This window comes from Phasianus colchicus, chromosome 13 (genome assembly GCF_987193195.1).
Source record: "Phasianus colchicus chromosome 13, bPhaCol1.hap1.1, whole genome shotgun sequence".
Lineage (NCBI taxonomy): Eukaryota > Metazoa > Chordata > Aves > Galliformes > Phasianidae > Phasianus > Phasianus colchicus.
In genome coordinates, this window is record NC_143448.1 from 12,961,078 (window position 1) to 12,979,457 (window position 18,380).

The following is an 18,380-nucleotide window of genomic DNA, read 5'->3' on the forward strand; positions in this document are numbered from 1 at the left end:
CCACAAAAATAAGAGCTTCCATACTGGCCCAAGTAAAGGGTCTCTTTTCCCTAGTTTTTCAATTATTAATTATCACAGCTCCAAAGTCTTATTTAGGAAAGAGAACTGAGAAAGTCAAGTACTTACAGACTTGTCTCTCAGTAGATTACATTTATGGATTTTCTCAGCCAGATGAGGCCTTACACTTTATTATTTTTAATGGACTTCTCCATTATTTTCAGCCCCACCAAAATCCAAATACATTATAAGCTTCCACACATGACTTTAGTTTCAGAGCTTAATGAGGTAAATAGTAAAAACAGGATATTTAAATTAAAATACGAGTACTGAAGCAAATTTTCAGCATTTTACCCTCAGTCTCAATGTTAGACATAAAGAATTGGTTTGAATAGAAATTCAGCTGTTAAACTCAAGATGGCAGTGGTATCACACAAAGTTTTCTTCTAGCTAAAATATTCAACTCTACAGCGTCAAGAAAATCAAATACTGCCTTTTGTCATCCTCAATGCAAAACTGAAACTGTTTCAGGCAGCTGTTCTGAAATATATTTTTAGCCTGTTTTTTCTCTAATTTACAGTAATGTATATATAGAACAATAATTCGTCCACAATGCATTAGGATGGAAATAACATTTAATGAACTTAAACTTTCCTCACTTTTTTTTTTTTTTAATTTATTTTCTCCAGTTCTAAGTTAGTAATGCTCTCTCTGGAAGGCTAAAGTGGGAAAATAATGGATGCCTCAAATCCTCAAAAAAAAAAACTTCAGTTGTTAGAGAACTTGAGGATGGAAGACAGAGACAGAAAGTGCTAAGTTTCTTGGGGTAATTCTGGAATGTTTAGTTTAACATAAAAGGAAACACATAATTCAAAAATACCACTCACAAGCAAAGAAAAATGTTTTTTGAGAAATATTTAGAGATGAAGTTTTCTTTATCATACAGAACTTCAATTGGAAGTCCATCATAATGAAACGATAGCCAGTCCTACTTATTTATGACTAGAGAAATTCAATTTTTAGAAAGCTATTCTTCAGAAGGAAGCAATCTTTTCCTTCAGAAGGAAGGAAGGAGAGAGAAATCCACAGTCAATCTTATTGTTTCACTTGAGATTGCATGCATAAAAGTTTTAAGTATACAGGTAGGATACTGGAGTCAAAGGAATTTTTGAAAAACATTATATTTTATCTATTACTGGTAATTCTAGTTTACACTATTTGAAGATTTGTTATGTGTTATTTGAAAAATCCTTCTACTAGCAGAATCCTGAACCTTTTTCTCTTCCTTTTATGCGGACATCTGTTGTTTAGTAGAGCACATTATGTCAATCGCTTTATTATTTTCTGTTAATCTGTCAACTTATGACTTTTGTTAAAGTTTTTGTTTGCTTACATCCCTGTTTGTATTTGAATTCTTAGTTATTGAGACTGTTATGCAAGTAATATCAGTTCAGCAGTTCCTTCTATATTTTTTTAAAAGGACAGATAAGAATAAAATGTGGTCCAGTGAGAACCACAAAGATTGGTTTGGGTTCTTTACGACATCTGCCCCAAAAACATCTTCTTAAAATGCTTCCTTGCTTAAAAAGAATGCATTTTTTTTCGTAAGTGGTACACACATTTTTCTCCCTTTCTTTACACTGTAAAAATGTATGCTCTTCCCATTCCTTTCTGGCCAAAAGGTGAGAGCCAAACAAAACGCTTCTATTTTGGTGCAAGCTGTAGTTGGGAGCTGCTTTCTCTGTAGCTGTTACACACATCATACCACCCTTCACTGTTGCATTTACAATTTCTGTGCCAGAAATCAGTCATGATACTAGAGGGAAGAAACATGCTGGAGGATTAAGGTGGGTGCATAGAACAGGACAATATTTAATTACATTACTGAAGCAGATGCACCCATGGAAGCTGAGAGCTGAGATCATTGTTCTATGGACTTCTATTGAAACAGTAAAGAAAAACAAAAGATTGCAATCCTTCGTTACTTATCACATCTAAGGTATCTGATGCTCCAGTTATGCTCAGACTACTTCCCTCTCCACATTCCTTCCTTAAAACTGGATAAGTAATGTCTTCAGTAAAGCAATTTAAACTACAATTCTGAGGAAGACTCTACAGCCTTACACAAGGTTTGTCACAACAAAGAACATAAATTTTCCCAGCTTTCTAATTTATCTAGTGGTTAAGTCTACCAGCTTTAACAAGACAGATTACAATCTGATTCCATAACTTAAATTTCTAATTATTATTGCAATTGCAAATGCCTGTATACAACATTTTCTAGTTTCTAGATCCATTCTGGGAATCATGGGATTAAAAATGTTACACATAGCACATGACTTTTTATTTTGTTGGATTGTACAGCTTGCAGACTGTGCACCTGCTGATACAATTGACTGAGATAGGAAACCTACTCTCATTTCTCTTACCCAGGACTCAAAGCCAACCACTCAAACATGCAAAATAAAGTCTCTTTGGCAAGTTGAATATCAAAAACGTTACCGGATCTCTGCCTGCTTACACCCCTTTAGAGCTATGACTTTGCCCACCGGAGGCCACAGCACAGATGTATGGCTACAAATCCTGATTTCAGCCAAGTTAACAGTATTTCTCAGTTTTTGATTTTAAACAATGTGCATCACACCTAATGGTCAATTAATTAGCACCCAGTTTTGAATTTTAGTATCCTTACTTGTATGAAGTACTCAAGATCACATAATTTCTACAATCATACTTCTTAAGGCTAATTACTTAGATTCACATACATGCTTTAAGTTGTGCTGCAGCACATGTGAATGCATTCTAAAAATGTTGTGCAATTACAAAAAAATTGTTTAAATGAAAGCTATAGTCTAAATTTTTTACCTTACTAATAGAACTGACAGCGCTGTTGCCTATTATATTACTCTTTAATCCAAATTTCACTCTTTACCTTAGTATATGTTGCACATTAATTGTATTATTCTTGGCTCCATTTATAGCCTCATGAAAACTACGCAACTTATTTTAATATTCTTTAGTCTTTAACAAGTGAGACTGGGAATTGAGGAATAATCAGTAATGGTTATCTGCCTTTCCTATTTAAAAACAATAATGATGTTCACTCATCCTGAACAAGGCCTTTAATTAATCATTGTAGTAATGCAGACTGAAGTCCCAGAGTTAATATAACTGATGCATAACAGTAATATAAACTCCTGCTTAAATGCTTTTGCTTGGTGAAGAAAAAATAATACATCTATTTGCAGTAATTCAGTAAAATTAAAATATAGCCTCATTACTCTATTAATCACAATATTTTCAAGCAGGAGTACTTATTTTTATATACATACTTTTAAAATCATATAATGACTGAAAACTATACTTCATTTAGAGGATGTATTATCAGAAAATGTAAAAATATTTTTACATACTCAATATATTCTTAAGCACTGCTTTGAAAGCAATGTCTCCTGTTTTATTATATTGGCCCACAATATCAGAGGCGGATGTTGGTGGTATGGCAGTAGAAGGTGAATGTTCCTGCCAATATTCCATTACATTTTGTTATCATGAGACAGAGCAGAGGGGAAGTCCCACAAAATAGTATCTGACATGGAAGGTGTGGATAAAGGAAAGGTGTGTCATTGAATTCCTCCATGTGAAAAACAGTGCTCCCTTAATATTCACTGACAATTGCTAAACATTTATGAAGACCAAGTGTCAGCACAGAAAGGCAGTGGAAAATGTACTTCAGCAGCGACAACAGCAAATCACCTGTTTGCAGATTTATTATCTTTTTTTTTTTCCCCTACAAGCACAGCGTGCCGGCTTATGTTCATTGCTGGCAAAAAATGCACATCTAATGATTGAGACTACATAGAAAAAAAGGATTTTGCAGCTGAGAATTTTCTCTATCAAATAGTGTTCTTGTGCTCTTTGTATGTGTTGTAGTTTTCATGGAAATAAACAGAAGGCATTGCTTTTGAAGCAACCTAGGTATTATTTATTAATATATACATTATATATATAAATTTAATCCTCACTCTTACAGGCCATTTCCTCCCCTACGTAATTTTCATTCTATTTTACAACATGTAACTAAATTCCACAAAGTATTGTTTAACCTCAGGGTTTTTGTCATTGTTCTTTGTTTGTTGTTGTTTGTTTTAAAAGATTTCTGCTTTAATAGGAATGGGGAGCATTACAAAACCGTGTGCATTACCTCAAAGACTAATACCCCTATTGACTGAAAATTAACATTCATCTTCTATTTGGAGATGTTCATCTTCTATTACTAGATAATAGCCTAATTAGATTAGAAGTTACCCAGTGCAGTGCCTTTTTCCAAGTGAATAATTCAAGCGAAATTACTAATTAAATTCTTAAGGGAACCACATAGCTATTTATGATGATAACTCAGAGTTCCCATCAAAGTAGCCACGCACATATCTCTTTCTACTGTCAGACTTCAGTATATCCCCCTAGGTTGGAAAAGCTGTAGAAGTAAGGACTATACAGATGAATTCTCTGAAGAGCAAGAACCAACTGTGCAGGGACTTAAACTATGGGTGTAACAGAGAAGGAAAACAAAACTGAAAGAAAACATATTTAATCAGTGGCCTGAAAACTAAAGGGGAGCATTTTATCTCTATGTACAACACTATATATACTGTTACACTCTGAAAGGCAATGAATTCTCTACAGCCACTGTCATTTTTGATATCATGTAGATGTGTCAGGGTTTCTAATTTTTTGCTCAAACCTTACGATGGCTTTCTCTGCCTCACCTATTTCAAAATACACATACCCAAAAATATATGCATAAGTATATAGATACTATTAACTTCACCCTCCATCTGAAATTACCTACAGTTCTGCATGGACCATTCTCCTATAGATATTGTTCGAATGAAAATGAAAAAAAAAAAAAGAGAGAGAAGTTGAAGGAAAAAAGAAATAAAAAATGCTTCGTGGGTAACATGGCATTCCACAGACAGATACTGTCTTGCATTCCAGGTTACTGTGAACAAATCTGTTAACATTTGTGCTTTCATTCCCAATTTAAAAAACAACGATGCTTACATTTTCCTACCAAGATCATCAGGTCATAAACACACACATTAATCTGTGGTAATTACCCACCTTGGCAATATAGAAATAAAAGTAGTAAGCATTTGTCCAGATATGTAGAAAACCAGTACAAGCTCTCTGCATGAAAATTGAACCTGACTCTTAATGAGGAGATCTGGATAGGTGGTCAGGTTTTGAACTTTAAAACACCGAGAAACACTTTCTAAGAATATTTCTGTCCCTTTAATTAGAGCCTTTTTTCATTTTTCAAATTCCTTTCTCAACAATCTTGTATTTTTACAGCCTTGCCTTTTGAGGGGCAGGCACAAAGTGAGCTAGATACATTGAACAAGGGGATATCAAAGAATGAATTTCCCCTGTCATTTTAACCACATGAAAGCTCTCCAAATGTATTCCCTTACTTCTTTTAGTGGTTTGTATAATGAGATCAGTAGAAGTGAGCACTAACATCTCCCTGTTCCATTTGCAGCTGCTAGTAGCTGAAGGATAACTGCGCTATGGTAATGAATCTATTTGTAAAGGGAATATTTGTTACTGCATTCTTTTTTGTTTTTTAATGTTCTGATAGTTTTCTTGATTTTGAGGAGGGAGGGAAAGGGAAGAAAAGAGCAACAGGGATGACTCCTGCCTCATATTTTAAAATCTGAGAAGAGAAAAACAGGACAGAACTCAGACGATGGCCTAAGATGACAGATGATAGGGTATGAATGAAGGTGGTTGTGTAGGTTGCTTAGCAGTTGAACAGGACCTGAGCTGAGATAACCAGGACAACTTACGTCAATCTTCAGAAATAGAAATAGTAAAATTCTGAAAGCATGAAAGGTTACTGAATACACAGAATAGCATATTGGCTGTGGTACACAATAAGGTCCCTATCGTCTCTTGAATCCCTGAGTCACACTCTGTGGTGCTGATCTGAGTTGAGTATGAGCAGATGAACTATCACAGATTTTGTTATCTCTGAAAAGTTCCACAGTGTTTTATTACAGTAGGTCTGTGGGAAAAGAGATTTAAAGTGAAAAAGATGCACACAGGTCCATTTTTTGGCAGACTGATCCTTGAATTAGGATACTATATTTATACTATCATAGGACACCTCTAATCTCTCTCAAATTAATGTTGATCCCATGCTCTTCTTCCACTCTTTCCTCCTCCTACAGCATTCCTCATCACACCAGTTATTTCTTCCTCAGTGAGTTCTTGCATTCTCAGACCATAGGTTCTGATAATGCCTGAGTATCTACACAATCAAAAAGATGCTACTTACCTGTTTCTAAGGCAGTGGGTTTTGAGATATAAGAAGATGGAAGCTTCCGTGTGAGGAAATCAATGGAAAGTTGCTGCTTCCAGGTTAACAGTCACTACATTTGCTCAATTTGTATTATAAGCCTATATGGATCACTCTCTAACATTTCCATGCCAAAACATGTGGAATCACAGAATTTGGAAGGAATCTCTGGAGATAACTAGTCCAAATGCCTGCTAAAGCAGTTCCCTACAGTAGATTTCAAGAGAAGGAGTCCAGGCAGGATTTGAGCATTGCCAGAGAAGGAAAATCCACAACCTCTCTGGGCAGCTTGTGCCAGTGCTCTGCCACCTTCACAGGAAGTTTTTCCTCATGTTCCTATGGAACTTTCTATATTCTGATTTGTGTACATTGCCCATTGTTGTGTCACTTGACATTGCTGAAAAGTGCCTTGAATTGACTCCTGCCCATTTAATATTGGTCAGAGAAAAATACCAAAGGTTGTGGTGAGAAGGAATACTGTAGTTCTTGTGAATGTCATTTGCAGATTAGCTGTTGTTAAGTGTGAATATGTCAGCAGTTGTTCACTTCAAGTTAGTTCACTTGAACACAGTACAGAAAAAACTCTTCCCTATTATTTTTTCTAAATGTTTGATGCAGAATGTCATTTTACACAGTCACAAAAAAATGGATCAAACATTGAAATAGTTGCTTTGTTTGCCAGTCAGAGAACAATGCCAACTGTCAGCGTTTGAATTATTATAGAACCATTTGACGTGTACAAAAAAGACTGTACTCTTGACTTGCCTTGTATTGCATCAGCAAATAGAATTACTTAATGGGATTACAATTGAGCTATACTGTACACTTCCATTTCAGTTACTGTCTTTGTAAACTGCCTCTTTGTACTTTATATTTGTAAGAATAATATTAAAAAGAAAAAAATTAAGAGCAGGATGCTTTGTTAAAGACTTTGATGTGGTATGTTTCAAAGTATCATTAAGCTTAAGCAACAACAATAAAGCAAATTTCACAATCACATTCTACATGTGATTTTTAATTACTTGAATATTTTTATTTTATATTAATATTGTATAAACATATCTGGCTCCTATTATTTATGCTATCTCATGTAAAAAATATGAATCAAATGGATCCACGGCAAGAGCATTATCGCGATAGGTCTGATTCCTGTACCCAGAGGTAAACACTGCAAAACCAGTATCTCACATACTGGCAAAAAAAGAAAATTCAAATTGTTTGTCAAATGCCAGTAAATGGGCATTACCTGAGTGAAGCATCTGTTAAAAATTTCAGTTACAGTTGTGTTTTTAAGCTGATACACTTTCTGCTCCAAGATGAATCTTGCTCAGCATGAAGTACTGAGAAGTGCAAGATGTAAGCATCATGCTAGCAACCTGTAATATCAACAAATCAATAATGGAAAACTTTTCTTCTTCTAATTTGAAGTGGACTGTTTCATTATTTCTTACAATCTCTATTTATTGTAAGGCAGATTTATATATCTTTTTCCTTCATTGCAACCAATTACTTCAGGTCATGTTGAGCAGATGCTGGCCTCAGTTAACCTGATTTGCCCAGCTATGTAGTAAGTGACTGGGGCTCCATGGGATTAAAGACATTTATGATGTGGGTATTAACTGGGGACGCTCAAAATAAACTGATTTGTCCAGAAGACTGTAAGAAAAAAACTTTTGTTTAAAACATTTCTGAAAGAAAAACAAAAAATTAGAAAATACAGAACATTTAAAGATATTGTTAGACATTGTAAGAGGATAATATTTAAGACAGAAAATAAGTTTTAGAAAAGTTTACTGAGCTACTGATGAATCTTGCCATAATTATTTTTGCTATAATATGCTGAAGCTCCAAATAATTAAGAAAATAGACTTGTTCTGTTAAAACTTGAAACTGAAAAATGTCTGAAAGAACACCCTGGATCCTGTTTGTACGTGTGTATGTGTCCCAGCTCACTGAGTGTTTATATGTATCTGAGTGGTTTTTAACATTCAAATTCTCAATCAAAAAAGTAAAAAACTAAACATACTGCGTTAGGGGAGACAAAAGTACAGGAAAACATACTTCCTTAAATGAAAGTCAGCTATGATGCCTGCTCCTGGATAGCTTTTCAAGGAGGAGTAGCAAAATACCAAGGAGTTAAAACATGAAAGAATAAAGTAAATTAAAGTGATGTGAAGCCAAATCCTCATCAGATTGACACATGGTGTTTCACTGTTCCATCAACAAATAAATACATTCAAACAAGAAATGATGTCATATTAACTGTCATCTGAATAACCTTATTTCATATTTAATTTACCAATACTAGAGCAAAACTTAGAGCAAAAAAGGTAGAACTGGAGCAAAAAAGAAAGATTTTTGAAACATAACAGTGAAGTTGTTGGTGTCACAACTGTCCAAACCTTACCTTACTCAGGTGTGTTCATTTTTTTCCTTGATATTATATCAGGCTGAAGTTACATCAATATTTGAAAAGGAAAGGAAGAGTGGAGAAAAGCTGAGAGTGTTAGGAAATGGTTATCTATGTGCAAGAGATATATTACTGATTTGTAAGCTAATTTTATTTTCTCTTACTTGCTTCCTGTTTCCCATCTTCATCAAAGATGCAGTGATAATATTTTAAGTATGCCTTCAGCATACGTATCACAGACATTTTATCTCCACTGGTTTCAAAGGAATCCAACTGTAAAGAAACACATAGAATTGTTACTGGAATGAATGCTACCCATCAGACTACCAGTATCAACAGAAGAACCAAGAGTTTAAGAATACAGAAGAAACTTGGTGTGTGTATGATTGCATGGGAGCAGCAGCATATGTTTTGACGTGTAAGTGGCAAAACCAAGCTGTTTAATGAAGAAACAAAATATATTGACAATTACTGTCAGTAAAAGGCCTGCCATTCCATAAATGAGCTAATTCAAAAAAATGAAGCTAGAATTTCTTAATAATACAATATTCTAATAGAATAACAATGCAACAGGGTTCTTACCATTTAAATTACATAAAGCTTAACACTACAGACTTCTGTACAATAATTCTAAGTCATTTCAAGTAATATGAATAAAGATGAGTATGGCTGTGGCTTTTTTTTCCCCCATGAATTCTGAGCAATTACTCAGAAGTGAGTAACAGGATAAAAATGATGTATCAATATACAGAGACTGTCTTCATCATAATGATCACTGTACTCACTGTCTGTACTCAAATATTTAATATTCTATTCTCTGGATGACAGTTTGCTGTTCAAACTTTTGTCTGATTCTCTAAAAGAAGACAATAAGGGTCTGAGTTTCCTTTAGGTTGCTGTTGCTTCAACTTATGAAAGCTTTCTTAACTGTTGAATGAAATGGAATTATTAACATCTAGGTTGTCTGTCCTTGTGCATTAGTATTTTGTTAATGGCTTGTTACAATAACATAATTCATTTTCTTCTATAATTCCATTCAGTAGCATGGAGCTGATTACTAGTTACACTTGATTTTTCACGTCCATCTTCTGAACTCTGGTAGACTTCAAGCCAACAAAGGATTTCACAGTTGCATTTTATAATGGATGGTTATAATGATAGGGATTCCTAGGTTCAGTAGCACAGATTGCTTCAGTAGTACAGATTGCAACAGAGCACTCTTATCCAGTCATTCTTTGCTAGCTGTTGTCAGACTATGAAAAAGTTTCCAGTACTGATACTGTTTAACTTCTTGTGTACTCTTGTGCAATTAATGTCTAACATATAGCTAATTATCAAATTGACATGACTAATCATTCCTATATATATTCCAGGCTTTTTGATCATATAGACATTGTGACTACACACAAGTTCATATGTAATCTAAACACCTTTCCTCACTTGGAACTGAGGGATATGTACACACAAAAAAGGGTAACATACAAGCTTGAACTTGCCACAGAAGGCAGCAGTAAAACTATTTCACCTCACATTTTCATTGTAGCATTTAGTTAAAGTGTGGATTTTAGGATCCAAATTTAGTTTCGATGCTTTCAGATTCAGATATTTCACTTAAGAACAATTTATCATCATTAAGCCCTTCATTCCAGGATATTATCCAAAAAGCTGAAAATAATAACTACTATTCAAACTTTTGGCAAATAATTTGTTGCAGCTGTAGTTGTTTACATGCATCATTAGTTGCCTGGACAGATTCTGAAACATTTCCTGTCTTTTTCAGTGTTTTTCATAGCTTTTCTTGTATAAGATTTATTAAGCTGAACTACAAAAAAATCCTCCAATTCCAGACTTCCCACCCAAAAAAATAAAACAACAAGGGTCCAAATGAACCTATCAGAATTCTTCATGGCACTTGGAAGCAACCATCACTTTTGTTTACAGTATAGGATTATAAATTATATTGAAATATCATTCAGTTATGGTCGTTTTCCAGCACAGCAAAGAGATGGATGGTCTCCAGGGTAAGGTTGTCATAAAAAGGAAAATCAAACCAGCTGAATAATACAATAAGGCTGTGTATCAAGCCAGCTCAACCAAGCAGTGATAAGAACTGTGGCAGCCTTTGAGGAGCTGGCTGACAGATTTCATTTGTCTGGGTTCAGATCTTGCCCCAGTGTCACATATCATATCTTTCCACCATCCGTTTGGTGTTCTACCGACACTCCTCCAGGTGCTGTCAGGGGATTAGAAGGAGTCTGCCAGTTAAAATGCTTGAATGGATAAGTCAGGAGTACAAGTACAGATCCCGTTTAGTTACTTTTTTTTTTTCCCAATCTCCCTCCAGGCCACTAACTTGACACATCTTCCATGTTTAGTTTTGTAATTAGACATATATTGAGCTTTAGAATATAAATACGCAGCCTTACATTGATATTAGACATTTCACATACACAAGTAAACAGTAGTGAGCGTGGAAAATAAGGACAATTAAGCCCTTGGCAACATGAAGAGCAACCTTTAAATTATATGACTGCTGACATAAAATCTAGATCCATATAATCTGCCATTCCTAATGTCTCTACAACCTAAAAATGTAAGACCTTGTCCATTTGAAAATTAACCACAGCAATATACCTGTTGTCATGGGTTAGATATAGCTTTTTCCTGAGAAAATTTCTGAAAAAAAAATCTCTCTCTGACTTGTAAAATCATCTTCACCTTTCATTCCATTGAAGGTGTTAGTAAAGTGCTATGTTAGTAAGGTGTATGTAAAGTGCTAACGCAGATCCGTAAGTTTGTCCTAAGTGTGTTTGAAGAAATAATTCAGCTGTTAAAGGTAGGCACCTAATGACACCTTTGATGCATAAGCATCCTATCTAATATCCAGCTGTTCATCTAGAACAGTAAGAATCTCCCACACTGTAGCTGCCACAGCTAATATGGACGTCACAGTTACACTGACGCATTTGAAACAGCTCTGGGCATGTACATTAAGGTTCAGATACCATATGGCACACGTTGTTTCAGAATGCAACATTAGCACGTTTAAAGCAACACATCCAACAGCCTAGTATATGTAAAACAGCATTGTAGTGGTATTGTCTACTGTTTCAGCTCAGTAAGAGCAACTGTTGTATCACCATGGATAACAGATGTCTGTTTATGTACACTGATAGACACTTAAGAATATTCTGGAAATTGACTGCTTACTGAAGCATGTCATTCCTAGAATGAGAAGAACAAACCCTCCTCTGAAGAACTCTGAAGTATTTCATGCTTCAATCTTTAAAACTTCAGGCTCAGGAGACAGCAAACTTCCATCTCATTTTATACAAACTTCTCTTTCACATTTGCTTAACGCTATTGAATTGAGGAGACTCATCAGTTCTCTGTCTATTCAAAGACAACGTCCTGAAGGAGTTGGATAAACACACAGGGTAGATATCTAAAAATTCCTCCAATGAGTGTGGAATACACACAAGTTGCAGATACAAGAGGAAGCTTTTTCTACAGTATAAACAGGGAGGAAAATATTTAGAAGGATTGTTCCAAAAGCAATGTCTCCTGTTCTATTACATCTGACTGTTACACCATGATGCTGACTAAGCTAAAGGCTCAAACTTCCAAAGTCAAGCCAGAGAAGACATCCTTTCTCTTGCAACACAGCAACTCCAGGTCCCATAACAGTTTGAAGACTACAGAACACATTGCTGATCCTGGCTGGATTGCCCTAGCACACCCACTCTATAGTCTGGAATAGGTGCCTTCTGACTTCAACCTATTTGAGCCAATGAAAGACTGACTGCATGGGCAATGTTTTCCTAGCAGTGGTGCCTACAAAGCAGCTTTGCAACAGTAGGTCACCTCAGCCGATGCAGATTTCAATGAGCACATCATGCAGGCTTTTGTCAATGTGCATAGCTAATGGTGGTGACTATGCTGAAAAATAAGTTTTGTACCTGAAAATTTATTCAGATAAAGAGCAATGGCACTATCTGTTGCAGTTTCCATGGAAATAAGTTGGAGGCATTACTTTAAGAGCACCCTACATAGAATTCTATTTCATACCTAGTTAAAATGTAAACCTTAGCTTTTCATTTTTATTAATTTTACAATATTTACCATCGTAATTGTCAGGGGGAAAAAAAAGCACATGAATGAAAATATCTAGGGAAAAGAAAATAACAGTTTTAAGAACTCAAGCTCACTTTAATCAAAAGTGTTGTGTGCATTCCACAAATGTTCAAGAATAAAATAGCTGTCAAAAAGCTATTACTCTGCAATGCACTTATCAGTCCAGCCTGATGCCAGAATGCCTCTAGCAGTGTTGTTCTGACACACCAGTAAGGTGTACAACTTGTTAGCAAGAGTTGTATTAAATCATCTTGTCGTGAATTCTAGCCTTTATTAAGTTAAACAAATTCACCACTTAAAATATTTTCAGTAAGTACTAGATAAAGTATCTCTGAAATCCACTTTTGTATCTTTGTGTAGAACTAGACTTGGGTGTTGAAGACAGAACAAGAGCTGAGCCCTTTCATTCAAAGAAAAAAAAAAATGGAGAAATAGATCTCAATCATCTCAGAAAAATATCTGCCTCTTACAAAAATCCTATGTTGGAAAAAGTGGAATGGATGTACATCCATTCTCCATCAAATTTCAGAGGGGGAAACACAACATCTCCTAGACCTGAGCCCTAAGTTTCTGGGTCAAGCACACTCTTCCTAAACTTCCAGAACACTAAACCTGTCCCCTGAGGGACAGGCTTTTGTATGTTCTTCAGGATGAATAAACAGTACAGTTGTTTTGAAATACTTGTTGTGAGTCACTTCAATTAACAAGAACTCCCAAATGAAAGTTTCCACTCACAGCGTGTTCTATTGGGATTATAATATAAGCATGGTTTTAAAAGAGAAGATTGCAGCTGAAGGATTCAGGCTAAAAAACAATCCCACTACTTTGCCTGTGAGAGTAGGAAAGAGAGTGACAAGTACTTCTATAGTGAAAGGTTTGAAAAAAAAAAAAAAAACAGCAGCACACCACTCCAGAAATCACATTCTTCATGCATGGAGATAGCCCTATATAAAAGCACACATTTACTAGAACTGTTCTATTCATCTACACTGCCCTAACTGCCTTGCTTTGCCAGTTACAGCCATCTAACCAAAATCAGAACTCTGAAGAAAATTCCCTCCACTGTTTACATGTGAATCAAATAATTCACACATCACTATGAATTCCTTCTCTTTTTCTAAAGAAAAGAAAAATACATAGGAAAATGCTACAAAATACACTTGAGCCCCCAGATCCTATTACTCAATCTATTTAAGAGCTAAATAAAATATTATCAAGGATTTTCTTCTTCAAAAATCCATCAACTATCAGAGTACAGTATGGGTGGGCAAACTTTATGCTTCAGCTAGTAACTTCTTATGATAGTTCTGCATGACAGTCTTAAAGGGTATCTTGAATACTGAGAAGTCAGTAAAGCTCTTAAAGTTTCATATCTCAGTAAAGTTATGAAAGCTTTTGGATTTTTAGTACAAGTAAATACACAATCACACACTTCTGACCTCCTCTCCCTGGGATTTACAGCGAATGCCATGTTCCTCACCTTAAAAACCCTCTTGTTACAAAGAAAAGTCAAAGCAAGTGTCAGGAGGTCATGTCAGCCTTGGCTGTCACTCAAGCATTTAGCAAGATTGTAGGGCTCTTTGCTGTGTTATCTCTGTATGGCTTGCCTATAACAGAGTCTACAAAAGTGCTAACCTGGAGACCAAAGAGGCTACCTGATTCCCAAGGGGATATGCATCCGTAGGTAAGATTTAGTGTGCTAAACAATCAAATGCTTTCCCCAGTAGTTTCTCTGGAGAAATGTCTAGAAACCAAATGACTGCTACTCTTCTGTGAAAAACTATTAGGTAAATCACTGGCTAGTAGATTTCATCAACAGTGAGCATTAATACAGAGGTATTTCTCACACTTCAGTGAGCTCTGCCTTCAGTTAATTCCTTAGAGCACTACTGTTGATATACTGTCAGATAACAGCACAGAATAGCTTCATCTGAGAGATAGGAAAAATAAAGGGAAATCTGACTTCACAGTAAGAGTAGAGAAGTCGTTGTTGAACACGGAAACTTATTCAAGAATTTCATATATGAAACTCACTCTATACGCCTATGTGCAATTAAACTACCTACAGCACAGCTAAGGATTAAAACAAAGAGCTCTTGAGGTACTTCACCATCACCTCAGATAAACTGCAGAACAAGTTTAAGTGTTAACACACACACAATACAGATTTAAAAAAGAAAAACACTAGGAGGTTTATTATAATTATGGCAATTTCATGTTTTTAACTTCCTAAACACTATTATTCCTAAACACTATTCCGTGTGGCTAATTGTAAAAGCGTTTGGAACTTTACTCTCCACTAAATATGCTGAACTATTTTGAAAAGCAGTACAGAAAGTTTTTATTAAGAAAGATTTTTGAGGCAGGCAAGGAATATCTCCAAGGAGAGTTTAGTAAATGTGTGTATATAATAATAAATATTATTTAACAGCTGGGCTTCCAGATACTGAAATGGCACTAATTCAGCAGACTTGTAAATCTCTACTCTGAGAGTAAAACAAAAGCTCAATTATCTTGGCAATCATTTTATTTTTCTAAGTACAATGTCTCCATTCACACAGGTGTTTTTTACATTTTTCCTTGTATTATGCCCTGTTCATCAAGTTCTCATTATGCTGAAATAATACTCAAAGATATCAACAAATATAGATATTAGAGCATGTATGTATATATACACATAGATATACACATTTATACATGTGCACATGTATACCTCATATCACAAGGAAATATTTGGATGATTTCATACACAAGCAACATTTCAGTTCCTCTCAGATCATTCTTAATATATTATAATTTATAAAATGCATTTCCAATTAATACTCAAATCTACAACAAATATATATATATATTTTTACTATTTTGTAGTTTCATGATACAAGTGAGTTTAAAGAAACATTTCAAGGCATTGCATTTCAAAAATCACTCTGCTGTTTGCAGGACACGGGGAGATCTGATTATGTAATTTGATAGAATTATTTTGGCCAGAAAGGAGCTACAGTTGTCACCCAGTCATGATGGGCTTACTTGAGAAGATTTTGGTAGTGGGGGAAGTTTGCAAGGGTGGCCTCTGTGAGAAAAATCTAGGAGCTGCTCCACATCTGATAAGAGCTGGCTCCAAAAGGGAGCTCAGCCGGGCAGAACTGAGCCACGAGTGACAATGAATGCACTTCTGTGAGAGGTGAGACCCTTCAAATATTAACACCATTCTTAGCATTTGTAGCAGCTACATATACAGTTAGGGCTTTACCCTAAGAAACTTGTAACTTAATACAAATAGTTAACTAAAATAAATGTAAAAAGAAACAGCTCTCAGTATAATATAAATTCTGTGAGCAATAAGAAATTTTTATTGAAATGCTTCTCATCATTATTTATTCTAAAAAGAAAGTTTGTTACATTAGGTTGGTTCTTGTTTTGTATTTACCAATCAAGAAAGCCATTTAAACTTGTTCAGTGCCTCACTGCTCACAAGGAACGTGACCTTACTAGTGCTGAACAACTGCTGAGAAGAAGCTTGATTGATTTCAAATCCCAGTTACTTAAAAGCCAAAGAGAGCACTGGTCCACAGTCAAGAAATGAACATGATTAGAATCACAACAATTGATATGGATCTAGCTAAGTAGGGGAAAGATAGCTAATGGCACAGAAAGGATGAAGAATGTGGATGTACAGAAATATAAGCAGACGGATGTTGCTCATAAGGCTTATTCAGAAATTGAAGGAAATAATATTTCAGTAGAAAATCAGGATGTTTTAGAACAGTATCACAGATTGCCACGTAATCAACGCATACTCTATGAGTTTTTGAGACTGTCTGCTTTACAGAAGGTTTGTAGTCCTTACAAATTCTGGTGAAGAAGTTCACAAGCGTAAAATTACAAATACAAGCAAACCTTTGCTTGAGCTCCACATATGTAACCTGAGCAATTCCTGATTGAAAATCATACCTCTAAAATGTTATTAACATCCATTTAGAGCTGGACCTATTTGTAGTTCTTTAAGTAAGATTGTCAAACAGTCAGACAAACTGAAGCAATTACCCATTCCATCTTAAGTACTGCACACACTGATGTATATTTTGTTCCTAATGACATGGGTTCCCCAAACAGAGTACAGATCATTTAGAAAATCTTGAGATTTTTTTAATCCCTGAGGAACTAAACTGTTCAAAATAAGCACTGTAATATTATTTTACCATGGATGTGGCACAGAGTAGAAATATCTGTGCAGAATACTGAGCATACAAAAATGGCCTAGCACCCTGGAAGAAAGACAATTATTCATTCACAAACAATTGATAAAACATATTAAGAATCAGATTGGGCATACCCTATCTTTGTTAGAAACACCGGGTGAGAAATTTCACAAAGCACAGTACAAATATATAACAGACTAGAGATATTCAGAATAGATATCTCTTTATATAACATACATAAGTATTACACAACGCCAATTAATAATGCTAGTGAAAATGCACTCAAGTGGCAAACGAGCTTTGTGACACGCATAACAATACTCAAAGTCTTCCATAAGCAATGATTTTCTAAGCTGTGAAAAGAACCTGTCTCACCTAGTAAGAGATCTATTTTGAGAAAGAAGTTCAGTGCTTTTTTTTTTTTTTTTAAGTCTATGTAACAATGAGAATTTTATTTCCTGTATTTATAATAAGCCTGATATTAGCTAAGTGTTTTTAATTAAAATTTTAAGATAAGGCAGGGGGTATGAACAACTTTAGATGTAGTAAGCAGACAAAAAAAAACTTCCATAATCTCTCACTTTGTTTCTAGTATAAGAATACCAAAATTTCAGACAATGAAAGCAGTGCAAAAGACTTTCCAAATAAGAGCAGCATTCCTAAAGCCTACAGACAAACAGGCCGCACAGAAAACTCCTCCATAACTGAGATGCAGCAGAGAAGTGTCAGCTTCAAACTCCCATGCTGCAGGAAATATCTCAGCTTTCTCCAGTCTACATGGGATTTCACTCCCTCATCCACCCTTTATGCTGAGTAGAAAGAATGAAAATGAGTACAACAAGAGTTCTGCTAATCAGAGCCACCTAATTAATACTGACTTTGTGCCAAGGATTTACAGAAGACAGCCTCTATGAAAAACATAAAAATGCTACTGGTAAAGCTAACAAGTTATAATGTGACAGCAGAACTGAACATAATTTTAGTCAAAATTAATAAAAAAATTGAATTTCAAACAATACCAACAATTTCTACTTTATTTCAAATTAACACCAGTTTTGCTTCTAGGAAGATTACGCCTGCATCACTCCATTCTTTACACAAATGGCTCTAATTTTTTGTTGGTGAATCTGAACCAAGTTTGACAATGGAGAAGTCACAAAGAGAATTCAGTCCTCACCTCTGAATGGGAAGCAAAGCAGCCTTGAGGGTGCTTTTATTGATGCAAGGCTTTTGTGAGAACATAGCCTGTAAGAAAAATTCAGGTTACTATTAATGTATA

The 18,380-nt window shown here is 35.2% G+C and overlaps 1 long non-coding RNA gene across 4 annotated transcripts in view; it reads right to left on the minus strand.

Annotated features, from left to right (window-relative positions):
• The window catches only part of LOC149916162 (uncharacterized), a 78,490-nt gene that overhangs the window by 38,078 nt on the left and 22,032 nt on the right, over positions 1-18,380 (minus strand). For 3 of the 4 annotated variants that reach the window (XR_016470769.1, XR_016470768.1, XR_016470766.1), the window contains exon 2: positions 8,933-9,041. This is a non-coding gene — a long non-coding RNA (uncharacterized LOC149916162). Of the gene's footprint in view, positions 1-8,932; positions 9,042-18,278; positions 18,347-18,380 lie in introns of all 4 variants that reach the window. The other variant, XR_016470767.1, reaches the window with a different exon arrangement.